This window comes from Petromyzon marinus, chromosome 33, assembly GCF_048934315.1.
Source record: "Petromyzon marinus isolate PM22_M1 ecotype Great Lakes invasive population chromosome 33, UKy_Petmar_22M1.pri1.0, whole genome shotgun sequence".
Classification (NCBI taxonomy): domain Eukaryota; kingdom Metazoa; phylum Chordata; class Hyperoartia; order Petromyzontiformes; family Petromyzontidae; genus Petromyzon; species Petromyzon marinus.
Genome location: NC_133699.1, coordinates 9,056,012 through 9,078,070, shown reverse-complemented (window position 1 = coordinate 9,078,070; position 22,059 = coordinate 9,056,012). Strand labels below are relative to the sequence as shown.

General features: G+C 53.9%; 1 pseudogene; it reads right to left on the bottom strand.

The window, feature by feature from the left end:
• Window positions 1-6,721: 6,721 nt before the first annotated feature.
• On the bottom strand, window positions 6,722-13,573 carry LOC116948393 (cytochrome P450 1B1 pseudogene; annotated as a pseudogene).
• Window positions 13,574-22,059: the final 8,486 nt, after the last annotated feature.

The following is a 22,059-nucleotide window of genomic DNA, read 5'->3' as shown; positions in this document are numbered from 1 at the left end:
ACTATCATCACCAACACTACCACCATCATCACCACCACCACCATCATCACTATCATCACCAACACTACCACCATCATCACCACCATCATCACTATCACCACCACCACCACCATCATCACTATCATCACCACCACCACTATCATCACCACCACCATCATCACTATCATCACCAACACCACCACTATCATCACCGCCACCACCATCATCACTATCATCACCAACACTACCACCATCATCACCACCATCATCACTATCATCACCAACACTACCACCATCATCACCACCACCACCATCATCACTATCATCACCAACACTACCACCATCATCACCACCACCACCATCATCACTATCATCACCACCACTATCATCACCACCACCACCACTATCATCACCACCACCACTATCATCACCACCACCACCACCATCATCACTATCATCACCAATACCACCACTATCATCACCGCCACCACCATCATCACTATCATCACCAACACTACCACCATCACCACCACCACCACCAGAAGTCGCGCAGCAGTCTCTCTTGGACCCACGCGCGAATCATTCAACAATGCCACTTCACAACCCCGATGATGACGATGATGACGATGGTGACGATGATGACGATGGTAACGATGATGAGCCATGTGCAGCCACAAATCCCAAAGCGGAAACCGCCACTCGAGCTTGCAGGTGAAGTGACGATCCCCGTCAGCAAGGTGCAACCCGGGTCTCCTTCTTCTTCATCATCCGTCTTCTTATTCCTTCATTCTTCATTCTTCATCAATTTCACATCCAGGTGGTCAGGACAGATTAACCGCGTCATGAGCAGCGGGGTCTATAAGCCGTCGATGTCTCCTTCGTATTTGTGAACCCGGAGCATTGCGTCGTTCCACGTTGTTACGGTCTCTCCTGGATGACCACAGCCGCACGCTGCTAGGAGAGTTTTAAATTTTCTATCTGTGCATCAGGTGTCCGCACCTACTGCCGTGGTTTGTGTAGTGAGCTTCGTGGAACGTGAAAGATCAAACCCACGGATCTTCTGCGTTAGCTCTCCGAACTTCATCGGGGTTGACGTAGCATTGTTGATGGTTTCCTTGTATCTACAACGGGCCAAACGAAATAAGTAAAAAAAAATCGTCTCAAATTATTGAACACCGACTCGCTGTATACACCTGGGAGCCCGGTTCGAATCACGACCCAGTCTGTGCACATCTATGGGTCTCTGCGTTGTAGGATACGCGAATCCGCGGGTCGCCGTGCGAGTCTACGGGTCGCTGTGTGGGTCTATAGGGTCGCTGTGTGGGTCTATTGGGTCGCTGTGTGGGTCTATGGGGTCGCTATGTGGGTCTATGGGGTCGCTATGTGGGTCTATGGGGTCGCTGTGTGGGTCTATGGGGTCGCTATGTGGGTCTATAGGGTCGCTGTGTGGGTCTATAGGATCGCTGTGTGGGTCTACAGGGTCGCTGTGTGGGTCTATGGGGTCGCTATGTGGGTCTATGGGGTCGCTATGTGGGTCTATGGGGTCGCTGTGTGGGTCTATAGAGTCGCTGTGTGCGTCTATAGGGTCGCTATGTGGGTCTATGGGGTTGCTTTGTGGGTCTATAGGGTCGGTATGTAGGTCTATAGGGTCGCTATGTGGGTCTATGGGTGGCTATGTAGGTCTATAGGGTCGCTATGTGGGTCTATAGGGTCGCTGTGTGGGTCTATGGGGTCGCTATGTGGGTCTATGGGGTCGCTATGTGGGTCTATGGGGTCGCTGTATGGGTCCATAGAGTCGCTGTGTGCGTCTATAGGGTCGCTGTGTGGGTCTATAGGGTCGCTGTGTGCGTCTATAGGGTCGCTATGTGGGTCTATGGGGTTGCTTTGTGGGTCTATAGGGTCGCTATGTAGGTTTATAGGGTCGCTATGTGGGTCTATGGGTGGCTATGTAGGTCTATAGGGTCGCTATGTGGGTTTATGGGGTCGCTATCAGACTGGAGCGTGCCACTAAGAGGTGGGGCCTTACCATCAGCCCCACCAAAACTAAGCACCTGCCTGGGTATTTTGTACCATCGGACACTCCACCCCCACAACTCCCATTCGGTGATGGGGCAGTTGTGGAGAGAGTGGAGAGTTTCCCATACCTGGGCAGTGTGCTTGTGACTGGCTCCAGTTTAACAGCAGAGGTCTCACTCCGAATCAGTCGAGCGGCAATATCTTTTCATCGGTTGCGTAACGCTGTGTGGAAGCTACCTGGTCTGTCGCTCCGCACTAAGCTTCAGGTCTTCTCGGCCACGGTCATTCCCTCCCTTCTCTATGCTTGCGAAACGTGGACCCCCCTAATGGAACATCTTCGCCGGTTAGAAACATTTAGGCTGGCCTGCCTACGATCCATCCTGGGTTGAACCAGGCTGGATTGTGTGAGGAGCTCACAAATCCTTGAAAGATCTGGGCAAGGTCCCATCGATGAGCTCCTCCGGCGGGGAAAGCTACGATCGTTGGGTCATGTAGCCCGCATGCCCAGCCACCGCATGCCGAAACAGCTTTTGTTCAGCCGGATTGAGGGGGCTAAGCGGGCGCGGCACGGGCTAGAGAAGAGATGGAGTGATGTGGTACAGGAGGACGTGGAGCTGAGTGGACTTGCCGATGACTGGTACCAGCGGTGTCAAGATCGGCCTCTGTGGAGGAGGCTCGTGAAGGACGCTACTGGGCAGTTGGAGGTAGTCGCCCTCCAACAACAACGAAGGGCGAAGGAGCGACGCTCAGAACAATGAGCGGAGCGCCGGGTGGCTAAAGCACAGCAGGTTGGCACAGTAGGGGGCACAGGTGGTGCATCAGTCAGTCATCTCAGTCAGTCGACCCGTGGCACCTGGGTCTGCCCCGTGACCTCCTGCCAGTGGCCTTAGGGTGCACATAGCCTGGCACAAGCGTCGTGGTGACGTCACCGCCACTTAGTGGCGAATGGCGGTTGTTGTTATGTAGGTCTATAGGGTCGCTATGTAGGTCTATGGGGTCGCAATGTAGGTCTATAGGGTCGCTATGTGGGTTTATGGGTCGCTATGTGGGTCTATGGGGTCGCTATGTGGGTCTATGGGGTCGCTATGTAGGTCTATAGGGTCGCTATGTAGGTCTATGGTAGGGTCGCTATGTAGGTCTATAGGGTCGCTATGTGGGTCTATGGGGTCGCTATGTAGGTCTATAGGGTCGCTATGTGGGTCTATGGGGTCGCTATGTAGGTCTATAGGGTCGCTATGTGGGTCTATGGGGTCGCTATGTAGGTCTATAGGGTCGCTATGTGGGTTTATGGGTCGCTGTGTGGGTCTATGGGATCGCTGCGTGGCTCTATGGGATCGCTACGTGGCTCGATGGGGGTCTCTATGTGAGTCACCGTAGACCGTGCCGAGACCATCACCTCATCGCTGTTCACTCCGCTTGAGAAACCGGTTTAATCACGGGGGGGGGCATAATCACGGGGGGGGTGGCAGGACTGAACCCGCAGTTTACACTGCTGGTGTAGTTTATTGCGTCCGACATGGCCATTATGAACCCCCACCAGCACCCCCACCAGCACCCCCACCACCTCCACCACCACCCCCACCACCACTCCCACCACCACTACCACCACCTTCACCACCACCCCCACCACCACTCCCACCCCCACCACCACCACCACCACCTCCACTACCACCACCAACCCCACCACCACCCCCACCACCACCTCCACCACCTCCACCACCACCCCCACCAACACCCCCACCACCACTCCCACCACCACCTCCACTACCACCACCACCACCTCCACCACCACCCCCAACACCACCACCACCACCACCCCCACCACCACCACCACCAACCCCACCACCACCACCTCCACCACCACCAACCCCACCACCTCCACCACCAACCCCACCACCACCCGCCCCATCAGCTCCCGCCGAGTCACCACCGGGCGACCTTGAGAGAAAGAAACACAGACAGAGAGACAGAGAGAGACACACACAGAGATAGAGAGAGACACACACACAGATACAGAAAGACACAGCGACACAGAGACACAGAGAGACACAGAGACAGAGAGAGACACAGAGAGACACACAGAGAGAGACAGAGAGAGAGACACAGAGACAGAGAGAGACACACAGAGAGAGACACAGAGACACAGAGAGACACACAGAGAGAGACACAGAGAGAGACACAGAGACACAGGGAGAGACACAGAGAGAGACACAGAGAGACAGAGAGAGAGAGAGAGACACAGAGAGAGACAGAGAGAGAGAGAGACCCTCTTTAATAGAGTCGCACGCGAGTCCGCGACCCATTAACTCGTCACCGGCGTCACCCCGTGCGCTGCGCGGTCTCGGCGCGTTGACGGCCACTGTGCTCCAGCCCGCATCTGGTTCGCATTCTCCCCCCCCCCTCTCGCGCGCGCGCCTTTAATTGGAGGAGGGGGGTGCCGTTTTTTTGTTGAATAGCGAAGAGGAAATAAATAAATAAGTGCACAATGTATACGGGGGTTGGGGGCGGCGGGGGGGGGGGAGAAGCGAACCTGGGGGTCTCTTTCTGTTGTTGTTCTTGCTGCTCTTGGTTGAAAAGACTCCCTTTGCTCAGAGTTGGGGGGGGGGCGAGGGGGGGGCGAGGCGACTGGTGGCGGGAATTGATTTCATGTGCGAACAGCGCCCTGGACGTGAGAGTTTACTCCGCCGGTTTGTGTGGGGTTTTTTTTCTCATCCATTTTGGGGTTTGGAATATATTTCCCTTCCCCCCTCCTCCTTCGCCCTCTTCTCCTCATCATTCTGACAATTGTAATTGATTCATATCCAGATCCATTCCCATTGTTAGCCGACCAGGTGGCCCCATGGGCAGAGAGGGACACCAAGTAATCGTAGGGTTATGACTTCAAATATCGACTTTTGATTCACTCAGCCCATCATTATCCATCGTGGGGAAGATAGCAACAGCTCAGACGACGAGCCGGCGCCAACGATTGCCCAAGCTCTGCGATCCTCTATATATGACGGTGCTATCGGCCGATTAATGAACACCTATATATATGGGATGCAATCGGAGCGCACGGAAAACACCCACGCGTGCGATAGGGAAACACTCAATTCCATGCCGATGGAACAGGTAGAGTTCACATTTTGTTGTTGTTGTTGCTACAGCCTTCTCCCGGCGAGCCAAGGTACGTCAGCTGCTCGACGCCCATGGGAAGGGAGTTTCACAACATCTGCGTGTGTGTGGTGATCCACCAACCGTCGCTGCTGCTGTCTGGATCACGGGCAGCCGCGTGGATAGCCACCACCACCACCACCCGGCTGAAGTTCGTTTATTGCATTTCTAGAGCACTTCCGTCGATGTATTGGCATGACATCTCAAACCGTCCCCTGCTGCAGTCGAGCCAAGGGGGGCACCCACCCTCCTCCCAGCGACGGCTGTCCCGACGAGGCGCAAAGGAAAGCACGTGGCACCGATCTGCCAATGGGCGTTTCGTCTGCCAGGTACCGAAGGTTAATGAAGCAAATCGTCCAAAGCAAGGGGAAGAGAAAGCGAGGAGGCTGGTCGGTGCAGGCAGGCCCGGAATGGCCATGAGGCTGTCCCGGCAAATTCCCGGGTGGGCCGGTCAATTCCGAGGTGCCGGTGAGCCGGCCTGTGTGGGGAAATTTCAAATGTGATCAGAGTAAAAAAGTAAATAGATGTGTTTTGGTTTGATTATTTTATTACCTCTCGATGTGTACCCTCTATTGCTTGTTTACGCTCTCAGTTGCCATTGAGTCCAATTTTCGGCAGCCCCAAAGATTATTCCTCATCGGCCCATTTGTTGTTTTTGGACCCAGCCCAAATGGGCCAATGAGATTATACGGCAATTTGGACTCGGCGTGTTTACAAATGTCTGGGCCGATTTTTTTTTGTCCCAGTCCTCCACTGGGTGCAGGTGCATGCAAAGGCTATTGAGGGTGACATGGCCTAGCCGTAACGCGTTTACCATGTGTTGGCAGAGATTCGTGGTTCGTGCCCCGCGTCCGCCCTGGTTAATATCGCGGGTGCATTAACCATGAACAAATGCGCGTCGTCTGCTTCAAAACCGTCGTGGGCACGTTACAGATCACGTGACGTTATTCGATAATAATGAGCATTAATGATTTACATTTGTCAAGTAGCGCATTTCATCCATAGATCCCACTGATGTCGCCCCTTTTACAGAACCTGCAGGGCACGTGTCCTGAACTCGGCGAGGGGGGAGGGGGGTTAAAGGCCGATTTACAGAGTTGAGTTCTCAAGACGGAACTGAAATGGCTCCAACTTCTCGAATTGTGTGCCGGCGTCACGGTCTAATCTCTGTCAAATTAAAAAAAAAGTTTACCCGCAAAATTAGTTTGCTCAATCGGGATTCCACGCAGCACGGCAGTCATGCCCCCCCCCTCCCTCCACCCCCCCCCCACCTCCTTCAGCCCCCTCCTCCTCCAGCCCCACCCCCACCTCCTTCAGCCACCTCCCCACTCCTCCTCCAGGCCCACCCCCCACCTCCTTCAGCCCCCTCCTCCTCCAGCCCCACCTCCTTCAGCCCCCCCTCCCTCCAGGCCCCCTCCCCACTCCTCCTCCAGGCCCCCCTCCCTCCAGCCCCCCCTCCGACTTCGCAGGTTGTAGGGGAACGAAGACGTCAATACCTAAATGCGATCTCTAATACAGTATGCATATACTGTATGTTGACGTAAGAAATCGATTCACACAGTTACGCACGAGATCATTTGGTGATAAACTTCACGTGTGTTTATTGTCGATTTTCTTACATGTTTAATAGTGTTTATTACAAAGCGCGCACACGCGCACACAATCACCGCCGACAAACACATCACGGCGAATATTATAAACCGGCAGCTGTACTTTCACATCGTGATAAAGTGCACACAACACTCGGAATTTGTCCCCCGAAATAACAACAATTATTATCATTAGATTTGAATTAAAATTTTCGTAAAGAATATATGTATTGCCTTAGTAGTGAATCAAAGGTTACATGCCGTAGTACAATTAAAACACTGATTTGGTATTTTTACTGGAATACCTTTGCACATATATACGTAGGTAATGAATACTGTCTCCCAATGGATCACTTGGGATAAAAAATAATTCTTTGAATTATTATAACAATGTTCATAATACGATATCGGTAGTTATTATACTCAGGGATTAACATCATCGGGGTGTGGGACACCCGACAAAACAACACATTTCTGAACCCGGCACACCACATTGAGAATAGCTCTCGCTCGTGACTGCGGATGCTACTACTGCGACGAACCTCACGTGCCCCGGACAAGAACAAATATACGGCAGTGAGCAATGGGTCGCGAGGTTCGACTCGGTGAGAATTAGGAGATAACATGACCGACAGGCGGCATTGCGAAGCGGGTAAAACAGATCGACGTCTTTATAGACTATAAATATGAATACCGCATGCACATGATGTGTATTAAAAAAATGGAAGGCTGCTTATACTTGAAGCATATTTTTTTTAGAAAATATGTATATAACGGCTGCTGAGCATAGGGGCACGAAAGCTGGAAATTCCATGTGGCCAGCAACAATCAGCACTGTGAATGTTGCAATGATAGGAGTGCGTGGAGAGGCGGTGATACTGGGAGGGAATTCCGAAGTGGAGCAGTTCCAGGGAAGGAAGCAACAGGGAGATAAGTGTTGTGACTTGCTGGTGTGGTGGGTGGGTGAGTGAGTGGGTGGGTGAATAAGTGAGTGGGTGAATGAGTGGGTGAGTGAGTGGGTGGGTGGGTGGATAAGTGAATGAGTGGGTTGGTGAGTGAGTCGGTGGATGAATGGGTGGGTGGATGAGTGAGTGGGTGGGTTGGTGAGTGAGTGGGTGGGTGAGTGAGTGTATGAGTGGGTGGGTGAGTGGATGAGTGAGTGGATGAGTGAGTGGGTGAGTTGGTGAGTGAGTGGGTGGATGAGTGAGTCAGTGGATGACTGGGTGGGTGATTGGATGAGTGAGTGGATGAGTGAGTAGGTGGGTGGGTTGGTGAGTGAGAGGGTGGATTAGTCAATCGGTGGATTAGTGGGTGGTTGAGTGTATGAGTGAATGGGTGGGTGGGTTGGTGAGTGAGTGGGTGGATGAGTGAGTGTATTGTTGAGATCTTGCAGTGATGGTGGCTGACCGCGCTGTAGATGAGTCGACATGAGCTTGGTTGAGATCTCGGGCGAAATCAACGCAGGATAAAGGAACGCTTACACGAACACATTACGCCTAAAATTTCGCCGAGATCAGATCACGTGAATATGTAACAATACAAGTAATGTATAGTCCCTTTCATCAATACACTGCTGGATGAGGGGCCTACCCTACGCCATATAGCGTTTGTTTTGACCATACTTCACCACGCTGGTCCGTGCAGGTTCATCAAGGCCAGGTGCATATATGCGGGAACATAGAAGTACAGTACTGCAATTCGTTTTCCTGCACTGCCATCTGCTGGCCACATCAGCCTACAGCTTTGTGTTGTTATGGATGGTGGTCGCTCATGCTCACACTATCCAGGCTCAAAACCTGCTCAGCTTTCCGAGGTTTGTCGAAATCGGTCGCGTGCCGTGGCTCATTGGTCAGTTGTAGGGGGCCTTCATTGTGAAACTTGTAAAGCCCACCCACCTACTCGCTCATCACCTACCTCGCCCACCTGCTGACCCACGTACTCACCTACAAACCCACCTGCTCGCCAACACGCTGACGTACCTACTCACGCATCTACTCCTCACCCCACCTACTCGCCCATCTACTCCCCCATCACCTACCTCGCCCACCCACCCACTCACCTGACCCCCCCATCACCCAGTATGTAATTGTGCAACTTGAATCCCACGTGACGTGTCACGTGTAATCCCACGCGATGTCTGCACGACAGACAGATGATTCCAATTAGGGGGCTGTCCTGGGACACCTCCCCGCCCCCCCGAAAAAAACCTCTCACAATATATAATTGTCAGGATATGGTTGAGAATAGGAAAGATGAAGTGGCCGAAACGAGCGAGCGAATGATTCCGTTATTAGTGCGACCGTTTGCGCAGAGAGGCGATTAAGATATCGATCGTAGATTGTAAAGTGTTTAAAATGAATCGAGCGCGAGCAATCTCTTAAGAGTACAAAATCGTCATCAATATTCTCCATTGTCTTATCCACTGCTGGATGAAATCCTTCCTCCCACACCGGAAAGGTATCTCCCGGTCTGGTGCCGCTACCATTCGTCTCACTTCTGAGCGTGAACTGGAAATTTGTGTAATCAAATAAAAATGTAGATTGTAAAATGTTCTGTGTGTGATGTTTGTGCGTTAGCGGTGGTGCACAAGCGCAATAAACAAAACCCACGACGCTCGTCGACAACACTGTCGCCTTAAAACAATATGCATATAATCGGCGACGTTTCGGGCACTGACCCTTCAGCTTCTTTACATGGCCCTTTTAGCGATGGAGAAGGGCCACCGCACGAAAAGTTGACGGTTAAGCATTTTGTATCTTTTACTGCCACAGTTGACGAGCTTGAGTTGCGTGCGTTTGATATATAAAAATGCGCGCGTGGGTTATCAACTTTTTTCAAGGGGCACTCAACTCAAATGAGATCGAACGGGAGGGGGGGGGGGGGAGTCTCGTTTTGTATCTGAGCGGAAACGCGACTATCGGGTCTGATGATTTGCGTAAGATGTTAACAATAGCTATTCATCCGATTCAAACATTTAACATATACATTTTGTTTAGAAGAAAATATATTTTGGCCCCATGTATCTGTTTGTCTCTGTGTGTCTCACTCGGTCCGCAAAAAAACTAAACTAAAAGAAAGTAGCGAATTGACGAGGCAAATTTGCGATGTGGCTCCTGCTGTTTTCGTCAGCGCCTGTCGAAGTGTGACAGTGTGTGTGAGTGTGTATAAGCGAGTGAGTGTGTGTGTGTGTGACTGTTGGCTCCAAAAGTTTGTTAAGGTTATACGGGGGGCGGGGGATCTTTGTCTTCGTTGTGATCTCTGTGCGCACTCCGCACCCCCAACCCCTTCGTTGTCGATGGCGGAGGGGTGAGCGATCGGCGTAGCTCTGCAGAAAATGATGCCAAATAAACATTCGCCAACGACGCGTGAATTGGTCCCCTTGGGTGAGGTCAGCGAATATAAAGGGGCCCGATTTCCGTTCAGTGACAATACAAACGCACACATATATGTAATCACGACGCCAGTTAGCCCATCCAGACCGATAGTGTTATTGTAATAACAATAATAATATTTATAATATTACTACAATTACCATAAATGTCCGGACCAATATCACCTTGAACATATTACGTTGGTTATGCTTTTTTTTTTCGTTTGCTCATATCAGCTCGAATTATCTCGGGTTTGTTATTAGTTTGGATTGCTCATCAGGCGATGGGCTAAATGAAAGACGTGTTCCTTGCGTGGCAACACAGAAGGGAGTTTTGGGTCTCTATTTACCACGGCAGCCCTTGATTGATTGCTCTGCGTACGCAATTAAAGAGAAGCGAGACCGTAACGAATGGCACCGTCGTCGACACCAATACATTTTCACGAATCGATCAACGTAATCGATTTACGTGTTTTTTTCGCAGCTATGGCGCGAGGTGAACCCATTAGTGACCGCAGTTCCCACCGTCGGCTGTGCGAACGAATGGAAATAATCGATAAAAAATGATCGATGCACACTAGGAGGAATCGTGAGTGTAATCGTCAAATGACACCACACACCTCGCACGTATGTGCGTACAGAATACGCACATACACACAAATACATGCAAAGCCCCCCCCCCCTATAGTCTCCATCGTATGTTGGGGCAAGTGCTGTTATCCACCACCCATTAAAGCCGTCACGACGCCCGACCGCCTTTGTCTCCCCAAGTGGCGATGCTCACGTACGCCATGCCAGTTACGTGTGCTGGTTTCAAGGCCGTGTCGACCTATAGTCCTATACGGACGAGGCCGCAGGACACGTTCAGATGTCATTCGATGCGGCTGGAAATCGAACTTGTCACAGCGTGTGCGGCGCTGTGCGCTAACCACTGCATAGCCGCTCCCTCTCCACTCTCTAAGAAATCATTCTCATCATCATCATCAGCATGAATATGTATCACGTAACTCTGGCCTCCTCTCCTCGCACACGATCTCTGTCCAATCTACGTCGTGTCTCCTTGCAATTGTCCCGTTCATATCTTCACTCGCTCTAAAATATGATCTCACTCTCTCACCCCGACCGCGCCTCCTCTCAATTCCGTATTCCTGATTCTCGTATTTAAAATCTCTCTTACACCCCCCCCCACCCCGCGCTCTCACTCGCTGTCTTAAAGTGTTCTCTCTCTCTCTCACTCTCTCGCTCACTCACTCGCTCACTCACTCTCTCTTTCGCTCACTCTCTCACCCACTCACTCCCTGTCACGCATGTGCGCTCTCACTCTCGCTCACTCTCTATGCTGCCCCCCCCCCCGACCCCACCCGACCTCTCACTTGCATTATCACTAACACAGTAATATCCTCACTCTCTCTCTCGCTCTCTCGCTCTCTCCCACTCTCTCGCGTCACTCCTCTGCCTCTCCCGGTCGACCCAGCAGCTGTTCGCGCGGAGTGAACGCCACCGAGAGATACTTGGGCTTCAGGGAGAGACCGTACACGCCCTCCAGGCTCACGACGTGCCCGGGGGGCACGGATATGCTCAGTTGGTGGAGCAAGGCGCTGCAGAAGAGGAAGAGCTGCATCTTGGCCATCTCGTAGCCGATGCACCTCCTCTTGCCCGCCGAGAAGATCATGACTCTGCGCGCGAGGTCGCGGTCGAGCGCCGCGCCCGTCTCGTCCAGGAAGCGGCTCGGATCGAAGCGCTCGGGATCGCGCCAGATTGCCGGGTCGTGGTTGACCGACCACTGATTGACGAACACCACGGTGCCCTTGGCGACGCGGTAGCCGTTGAGCTCAGTGTCCGTGGTGGTGGCGTGCGGGATGGTGAAGGGCACGTAGCTCACGTGACGCATCATCTCGCACACGAAGGCGTCGACGCACGCCAACTGCGGCCGGTCGTCCAGGCGTGGCAGCCGTTCGCGTCCCACCACGCGGTCGATGTCTCTCTGCATGTCGGCCTGAAGTTCCGGGTGCTTGGCGCACAAGAGCACGAACCACATCAGCGACGTGGACATGGTGTCCTGGCCGGCCCCGAACACGTCCGTGAGGGTGCTGTCCACGTACTGCGGCCCCAACTTCAGGAGCTCCTCGCGCGCACCGCCAGCGCCAGCTTTGGCCCCGTCTGCCGCGTCTCCCTCGTCGTCGCTGTCGCCGCCTCCGCCATCGATGTGCCCGATGAGCGCGTCGATCATGTCGCGCGGGGTCGCCGCGGGGTCGTACGAGTCGCGGTGCTCTCGCACCTTGCGCTGCACGAAGGCGAAGAACTCGTTGTTCATCTGCTCGAAGTCGCGGAAGATGGAGCGCACGGGGTTGGGGAAGCGCATGAGCCATGGCATGACGTCCACCACGCTGCCGGCGCCCACGGTCTTGCTGAAGCGCTCGTTGTTGCGCAGCAGGCCGCGGAACTCGGCGTCGTCGTGCTCGTAGCGCTTGCCGAAGCACACCGCCGAGATGACGTTGGCCACGGCCACCACCGTCGGCTCGCTGGGGTCGACGCCGCAGCCTCCCGCTCGGCTCGTCGCCTCCGCGAGCATCGCACACAGCTCGGCCGCCTCGAGGCGCACGTGGCCCTCGAAGACGCGGCGGGTCGCCGCCGTGCCCGTGAAGAAGGCGCGCAACGTGGAGTGCGCCAGCCGCCGGTGCACGCGCCACAGCTCGCTGTAGGTCTTGAACGACATGCTGTTGCCGCCCGACACGAGGGCGAAGGAGGGGAAGTCGGGCCGGCCCGCGAACTCCGCGCCGCGCTTGACCAGCGCCTCGTGGATGATCTCCTCCCCCGTGAGCACCACCACGGGCTCGTGGCCCAGGTGGATGCGGAACACGGCCCCGTAGCGCTGCGCCATGGCATTGAGGGTCAGGTGAGGCATCGGTCCCAGCTGGAGGGAGTTTCCGACGATGGGGAATCCGAGGGGACCCGGAGGGTCGGGAGCGCTGTGCTTTTGCTGCTGCTGATGAGAGCGGCCGTGCTTGCGAGCTTCCAGGGTGACGAGGAGGATGAGCAGAGCGGATAGCAGGAAGAAGAGCACGGGCGGGTGCGAGATGTCCCACAGCTGGGCCCCGCCGCCCGCCGCTACCACGGGCAGCGCCTCCATGCTCTCGGCGGCGGTCATGGCAAGGCAGAGAGAGAGAGAAAGGGAGAGAGAAAAGGGATCGGAGATTCTCTGACTCGCGTCTTGTTGTCCGATCGGCGACGTACCAAAAAAAAAACGTCGTGGGCTCGTTTATTCAACGCGCGCCAAGGGGAGGCGCCGTCTCTGCGACCTGATCGCTGGCACAAGTCCGCTCTGCTGCTGGCGATGATTACGATGATGCTGGCGATGATGGTTCGCTGATGGTACTTATGCTGCTGCAACTGCTGAAGTTGTTGCCTCTGCCGCTGCCACTTTTAAATCGCTAGTGGCGTTGATCTGCGGGTGCCGCAGAAACCCACGTGTATTTATCAGCAGGACCCCCCCCCCCTTGCATCGACTGCCCCCCCCCACCACCACCACCCATCCACTCATCCCCTCCCTCCTCTCCCTCCCCTCGCCACAATTGTGACCGCCACTCGGAAGGACGAGAGCGCGGGGCGGGGGGCGACTGCTGCCTCTCAATTTTGCGAGGACGACCCCGCCCCCCTCCCCCCGTGTTCTCTCCCCATCCTCCACACCTCCTTCAGCCCCCAGCCCCGCCAGCCCCCACCCCCAACCCCATTACCATCCCCTCCGCGTTCCAGGGCTGGGGGCATGGGGCTACGTGCAGAATCTAAGACAGGGGAGATGTGTGAAGTGTAGCGGTTAGCGCGCTGCACTACGAACCTGGCGACCCGGGTTCGATTCCCGCTCACGGTCAATAGCAGTGACGATTATCTGAACCGGTCCTGGGCCTCCCCTAGGTCGACTCAGCCTCAAATGAGTACCTGGTGCGGTGTGTAAACATCGCCACTGGGGAGACAAAGGCGGCCGGGGCGTGGTGCTGGCCACCCACCTCGTGTGCCGTGCCGGCCTTCATAGGTGCTCGCTGACAGCACTTGTTCCAACAGTCTGTGAAGGCTATACGAGGGAGCTTTGACTTTGTCGTGTTCAGAAGTGAGTGTGTGTGTGTGTCTTCATAGGTGCTTGCTAACAGCACTTGCCCCAACAGTCTGTGAAGGCCATACAGGGTATCTTTGTCTTTGTCGTGTTCAGAAGTGAGTGTGTGTGTGTGTGTGTCTTCATAGGTGCTTGCTAACAGCACTTGCCCCAACAGTCTGTGAAGGCCATACAGGGTATCTTTGTCGTGTTCAGAAGTGAGTGTGTGTGTGTGTGTCTTCATAGGTGCTTGCTAACAGCACTTGCCCCAACAGTCTGTGAAGGCCATACAGGGTATCTTTGTCGTGTTCAGAAGTGAGTGTGTGTGTGTGTCTTCATAGGTGCTTGCTAACAGCACTTGCCCCAACAGTCTGTGAAGGCCATACAGGGTATCTTTGTCGTGTTCAGAAGTGAGTGTGTGTGTGTGTCTTCATAGGTGCTTGCTAACAGCACTTGCCCCAACAGTCTGTGAAGGCCATACAGGGTATCTTTGTCGTGTTCAGAAGTGAGTGTGTGTGTGTGTGTCTTCATAGGTGCTTGCTAACAGCACTTGCCCCAACAGTCTGTGAAGGCCATACAGGGTATCTTTGTCTTTGTCGTGTTCAGAAGTGAGTGTGTGTGTGTCTTCATAGGTGCTTGCTAACAGCACTTGCCCCAACAGTCTGTGAAGGCCATACAGGGTATCTTTGTCTTTGTCGTGTTCAGAAGTGAGTGTGTGTGTGTCTTCATAGGTGCTTGCTAACAGCACTTGCCCCAACAGTCTGTGAAGGCCATACAGGGTATCTTTGTCTTTGTCGTGTTCAGAAGTGAGTGTGTGTGTGTCTTCATAGGTGCTTGCTAACAGCACTTGCCCCAACAGTCTGTGAAGGCCATACAGGGTATCTTTGTCTTTGTCGTGTTCAGAAGTGTGTGTGTGTGTGTCTTCATAGGTGCTTGCTAACAGCACTTGCCCCAACAGTCTGTGAAGGCCATACAGGGTATCTTTGTCTTTGTCGTGTTCAGAAGTGTGTGTGTGTGTGTGTCTTCATAGGTGCTTGCTAACAGCACTTGCCCCAACAGTCTGTGAAGGCCATACAGGGTATCTTTGTCTTTGTCGTGTTCAGAAGTGTGTGTGTGTGTGTGTCTTCATAGGTGCTTGCTAACAGCACTTGCCCCAACAGTCTGTGAAGGCCATACAGGGTATCTTTGTCTTTGTCGTGTTCAGAAGTGTGTGTGTGTGTGTGTCTTCATAGGTGCTTGCTAACAGCACTTGCCCCAACAGTCTGTGAAGGCCATACAGGGTATCTTTGTCTTTGTCGTGTTCAGAAGTGTGTGTGTGTGTGTGTCCGTGTTTGCGTGCGATTGTGCGCTAGGATGGCGACGGATGTTGTGTGTGTGTGTGTGTTTTGTGTGTGTGTGTGTGCGGCTGTGCGTGCGAGGTAGGTAAATAGTTCGCGTGAGTTCAGGGCTGTGACCCTCCCACCCACCCACCCACCACCCTCCCACCACCCTCCCACCCACCCACCACCCTCCCACCACCCTCCCACCACGCCGTCGTCTCGTTGCTATCTGGCTCTGTAATCTCGCTCTGGTCCTGGCACGGCCACGCGCTTGGTGATTGTGCGCGCGCGCGCGCGCGCGAGCGTGGTTCGTGTGCCCTGCTCGCGGGACATTCCGGCGTTGCGAGTTCGATTCCAGGCCCAGGGGATAATCTGATTAATAATGACACATCGGGAATTGGCTTCATTTACGTCGACTTAGCAGTGTGCGTAAACAACAATAAAATATCAGTACTGGGGAGAGACAAAGGCGGCCGGGTGTGTTAGTTTCACCATTCCCTTTGTACACCGTTCCGGCCTTAATAGGAACTCGCTAACAGCACTTGCCCCAACAATCTGTTATAAGCTTTATTTATATTTTTAATGGAGGGGGAGGGGGGGTTGTGACGTAGTGGTTAGCGCACTGCACCGCGTGCTGAGTTCGACGTTCCGGGCACAGCCAAAATCAGCGGCGAGGCTGGTTCCCTGACCATCCTCCCTCGAAGGCGCCTTAATAGGATCGTTGCCGCCGTGCGCGCGTGTGCATTTGATGGGAGGTTAAGGGTCATCTGTGCACAAAGCCCCGCGGGCTCCCGACGCCTCCAATTGAGATGGGGGACGCATTTTTACAGAGGGCTCAGCTTCACTATGAGAACCAACTCGGTCCTGCACACACACCACACACACACACCATACACACACACCATACTTACACACACCATAAACACACACACCATACACACACCATACACACACACCATACACACACACACCATACACACACACCATACACACCATACACACACCATACACACACCTACACACACACCATACACACACCATACACACACCATACACACACCATACACACCATACACACACACCATACACACACCATACACACACACACCACACACACACCATACACACACCATACACACCACACACACACCTACACACACCACACACCACACACGCATACTACACTACACACACACACCATACACACCACACACACACCTACACACACCACACACACCACACACATATACTACACTACATACACACACACACACACACCACACCATCACCACACACATACTACACTACAAACACACACCCCACACACACACCACACACACTACACAGTGCTGTGTGAGTGTAAATTGCCTGCGCCAGTTGGCAGCCGTTGTCGCAGCTTCGTTCACGCCGTGTCAAGGCAAAAGTGCAGCCCTGCAATTGCCTCCTAACGCGACACGAGAGTGAGCTTTGAGATCGAAAGCTTCTAGAGTGGATTTTGGCCAACCCGTCCACGTTTGGGAGCATCCATACTTCAGAATCAGAATTTGTATTCAGACTGGAGGAATCCGATGAGCTATGAAGCGTTTTTATTCCACAGATGTCCAGTTGGGCGCGGGGTAAGAACTAACAACCTGTACAAAAACACGATCCGAGAGCAGAGTACAAGAAAGGTTACCAAATCACCCAAACGCACAACAAAAAATACAACTAAACCATCACCCATCCTGCCAGACAAAGCCCACTGCGGTATTAACTTATTTTTGTTAAAAAAGCCACCTGGCCACAAAGGATAGTTGAACAAAGTGGCCCACCATTTGGACATTTATAGCACTTATACTCCCATGTGGACAGAACCGGGGTGTGGTGGTGAGTGGTGGTGGGGGGGTTTAGAAAAGTTCCCCGTACTTTAAACTACCGCGGCAGAAGAACGCACTGGTGACCTCTGGATTGCGAGTTGCAGTGTTCAAACGGCGACACCACGGCGATGTCAACTCTGGTTTCACACACAGTCCGTGTGATGGCCTCTCACCACGCCTTGTCGTTCATTTGGGGATTTTGTTTGACCATACTTCCCCACGCTGGTCAGTGCGAATTGGTGAAGGGCGGTGCGTGGTTTGCGGTGGGGGTGGGACCGGTGCAGATATCAACTCGCGTCACCGTGAATCGATCCCGCGCGGTATGGATGATTGACGAGTTCAGGTGCGCTAACCGCTGCGCCACCGCTCCTAACCCCCCAGTGAACACACACCGGCCCACGGTTATGGAAAGGTCACTCGATAATTGTAGTCGTGATAATAATGATGGCGCTGATCGCATTTTGTTGATAGCAACCGCGATAGCTATCACAACTACGATGCTTTAATCATTGTTACAGCGATGATGATCAATTGTAGCGATGATATGTTGTATTCCAAACTAATTGTTTAAGTGTTGCTGCTCCTTCGTTGGCAGTGGTGCACAGACAACAACAACAACACGCTCAGTGTCAATAACAACACCGCCGTGCGTGTAGACCGAGCGTGGAAAAAGTATGTAATGAGCGACGTTTCTGGCAATGGCCCTGCTTCACAGCATATTCGAAAGCGAGGCCAGAGAAGTAGAGTTATTTTTGTATATTCGAACGATGGTGAGTGTAAAATTACCGTTACAGCGATGCTGACGACAGGCCTACGGATGATGCTCATGGCGACATCAGCATTCACGATGCCGTTAGCAATGATTATCATCACGGACACAATCATCCACAGCGAGCATCACCGATTAATGCCGCTGTTGCTGCTGCTGCTGTTGTTCGTTACGAGCTTATAAATCGCCCCACCCCCTTCATTCCCTTTCGCGTGTGGCTCCGGGATGGCAGTGCGGGATAATTGGGTTCATTTCCCTGCCCATCTTGGATCGCGGCCGCGGTGGCGGCGGCACGCGAAGGTGACGCGAGGCCGACGGAGACTCCCCCCCTCTCCTCCTCCTCCTCCTCCTCCCCAAGCACCCCCACGTCCGCTCCGCTCCCCCCACTCGTCCCTCTCCGCTCGCCCCCTCCCACGCCACCCTCGCCTGCCTCGCACCCCGGGCGCTTCCTCGCCGCGGCTCTTCAATGCGTGCTGTTGTTTACGGTACTCGCCTTCAGCCCTCACCTTCTTCCCAGCCCCCCCCCCTCCTCCACCCCCCCTCCACGCCCCCTCCTCCACCCTTCCACCCCCCTCCACCCCCCTCCATCCTTCCACCCCCACGCTCCCCCCACCGCCCTCTAGTCTTTCTCGCACGCGATCCGCGCAGCTTGCCAATTACTCGGGGTTGCGAAGGGCGCGTCGCTAATTGCGTAAATTATTTACGCGAGGTTCGACTGCCTCCGTCCCGCCGCCGTCACGCTCCGTTGCCGTGCCGTGAGCACGCACGTACCCCCCCCCCCCCCAAAAAAAAAAAAACCACAAAGACAAAGATCTCCCGTATAGGCTGAACAGACTTTTGGGAAAAGTGCCGTTACGCGAGTAGCGCCCGTGAAGGCCGGGACGGCACACGAGGGGCTTTGGGGGGCCACATGGCAGCGGGCTACTCATTTGAGGCAGAGCCGCCCTAGGGAAGGCCCACGATATTCTTAGTTCTTTCTTTCAACGTGACTTTACCGAAAGAACTAAGAATATGAATTATTGCAGTCACGAAAGCTTTAAATCAAAAGGCCCACGATGTTGGCCGTGGACGGGCATCGGACTCGGGTCGCCGGGCTCAGAGCACAGCGCGCTCACCGCCACGACACCGCACGTACATAGGCCAAAGACAAAGATCCCCCGTATAACCTGCAGCAGACTGTTGGGGCAAGTGCTGTGAGCGAGTCGCACCTATGAAGGCCGGAACGGCACACGAGGGAGTGGGTGGCCAGCATCACACATCGGCCGCCTTTGTCTCCCCAGTGCTGATATTTACTCACCACACCACATACACACACACACATGTACGTACACAGCTCCTGCACGCGACGCACACGCACGCACTGCAACATAAACGAAAACACACATAAACAGCACACAAAAGACATCCTTATAGCTTCACAAAACTTTCTGATGCAATTGCAGTTTGGGAGCACCTATTACGGTCCCAGGGGCCCCCTAGAGGAGGTGGGGGAGGGGTAGTGACGCGCTTGCTCCCGGACTAGGCCCTCTTAGTTACTTATCAAGTTTTGAATGATTTTGAAACTCGGGGGGGGGGGGGGGGTGGGGTTGAGGGGGGGGGGGGTTGCTGCAATTTTGTTTCGAGTGGGGGAACGGCGGCTGACGCGCAATCGTGATCGTCATCCATGATATATCCACTGCTGGATGAAGGCCTTCATCCTATGCCCTCGCCATCTCTCTCGCGGTGCAGCGACGCAACAATCAACGCAGCGGCTGGGCCAATGGTAGCCTCCTCCGCGCGGTGGCTCCACCTCTCACGCGTCTTCACGTCACCTTGACGAAGACAAAGATCTCCCGTATAGCCTCAACTAAACTTTTTGGTGGCAAGTGCTGTTAAGAGCACATTATGAAGGCCACCCGCCGCCGGAACGGCACGCGAAAGGGTGGGTGGCCCGGCCGCCTTCGTCTCCCGAGCGGCGATGTTAACACATCGCACCGGGTACTCATTTGAGGCTGAGTCGACCTAGGGGAGGCCCAGGACCGGTTCAGATAATCGTCCCTGGTGTTGGCCGTGAGCGGGAATCGATCTCGAGTCGCCGGGTTCTTAGCCGCCTGCACTGCGTCACCTTACACGCACTCGGACGTTCGAGTCCAGATGTGATCAGCACGGGGCCAAGAAACAGATTCGAGTGAACCAACTAAATAATGAAGGCCGTAGAGTTAACCCGCTGTGGTCTGCGCTCCTCACTGTTCCATCACCTCCTTGCGCCCAGTCTCGCTTTCGTTCTTTCTCTCTTCTTGTCAAGTTGCACTGGAACAAACTCCCACTCCACGTCGGACTCTCACCCTCTCGCTTTCCACCTTTCGCTCGGCCCTCAGCTCCTTTCTCTTCTCGATTTGCTGTTTCTCCTCCGCCGTCTCCGCCGCAAACGCTTCCTTCGCCCGCCTCGAACCTGCTCCCAGCCCCCCCCCCCTCCCCAGTCATCTTCCTCCGACGACCCCGACTCCTAACCCGGCTCCGACGTCTTGCTAACCACGTGCACCTGGTCACAATCTCTCACCCGCCCCTTACGTCGTGCTCATCCATCGACTCAACTGCCCGGCCACCAGACCTCTGCCCCCAACACCCTACACCTATCCTCATTCGTGCCCATTTCACAACTTTTACGCGCCTGCCCCCCCCCCCAATACCCCACTGCCACTCATCCACCTTGCAGCCATCAGACACCTTCACTCAACATCACACTCCACCTCACTCTGGCTAACCGACCCCTGCAACGTCAGCTCCATTCCCAGCCCCTGTCCCTCCATCCATTCCATCGCCTTCCTCACCGAACGCCCTGGGAAAGGCGTTATATGAATGCGAAAGAGAATAGAATAGAGGAGGAGGAGGATGAGGAACGGCAGCACCACTTCACGAAATCTCTCCGCGGAAGCCCTTACTCTCTCTCTCACTCACACCGTGGCTTTGGGGACCTGGACATTGTAATGGATCTCCTGAACTCTCCAGATGCTATCGGACGCCGCCAGATGTTTTTTTTTCTTTCTGCAAGCGAGCCGATTCCATAGCTGGTCGGGCGGTGTGGCCGTCCCTCTCTATCCGCTGTCTCAATGCGGTCGTTTAATCTCGGCTGGACGTCCCTGCCAGTTTCATGAACGTTACAATTGTCACGTGCTTGCGAATAATTATAATAATGTCATCATTATTATTATTCACTATGGTGTCGATTCTCCGCCAGGGCCAACATCAGCGGTGCGTGGTGGCTACGAGATGTTAACTACCTTGCCTGGTATACAGGAGTTCATAGGTTCGATCCCGATCCTGGCGCCTGCTGTATATTTGGAGTTTGCATGTTCACACTCCCCGTGGTCTCGTGGATTCCCCCCCCCCCCCCCCGGGTCCTCCAGTTTCTCTCTCCACGTTTAGAAACATCACGCGTTTAGAGTAGTTGGCTGCTGTCAATTCCCACGTGATGAGCCACTTTGTTGAGCTATCATTTGTGGCCAGGACGCTTTTCGAACAGAGCTATATAGCTCAGTGGGCCTTACTTAACCAGGAGTGGTGAAGTATGGCCAAACAACCCCAATTTCCGGCACGGCGCGGGAAGCCTTCATCCAGCAGTGGATGGACAGTGGCCTTTCACGCAACTGAGCGGTGTGCGGTGCTCATTTCCACGATACTGCCTTGATACAGTCGCGGAAACTCCACATTCCTATGACCAGGACCAGTTTTTTTTTCCAGAAGATAAATTACATTGGTGAGCCTGCTGCTGTGGATCGGCAGTGATGCACAATCACAAATAACAACAAAAACTCAGCACATTCGTCAAAAAAACATTTGACGAACTCGCAACTTTTTTTTGCGATTGCAAGCCAAGAGCTCTTTATGGCTGCGCTACCCCGGCCAGATGTATCCACTGCTGGATGAAGGCCTCCTCAAGCC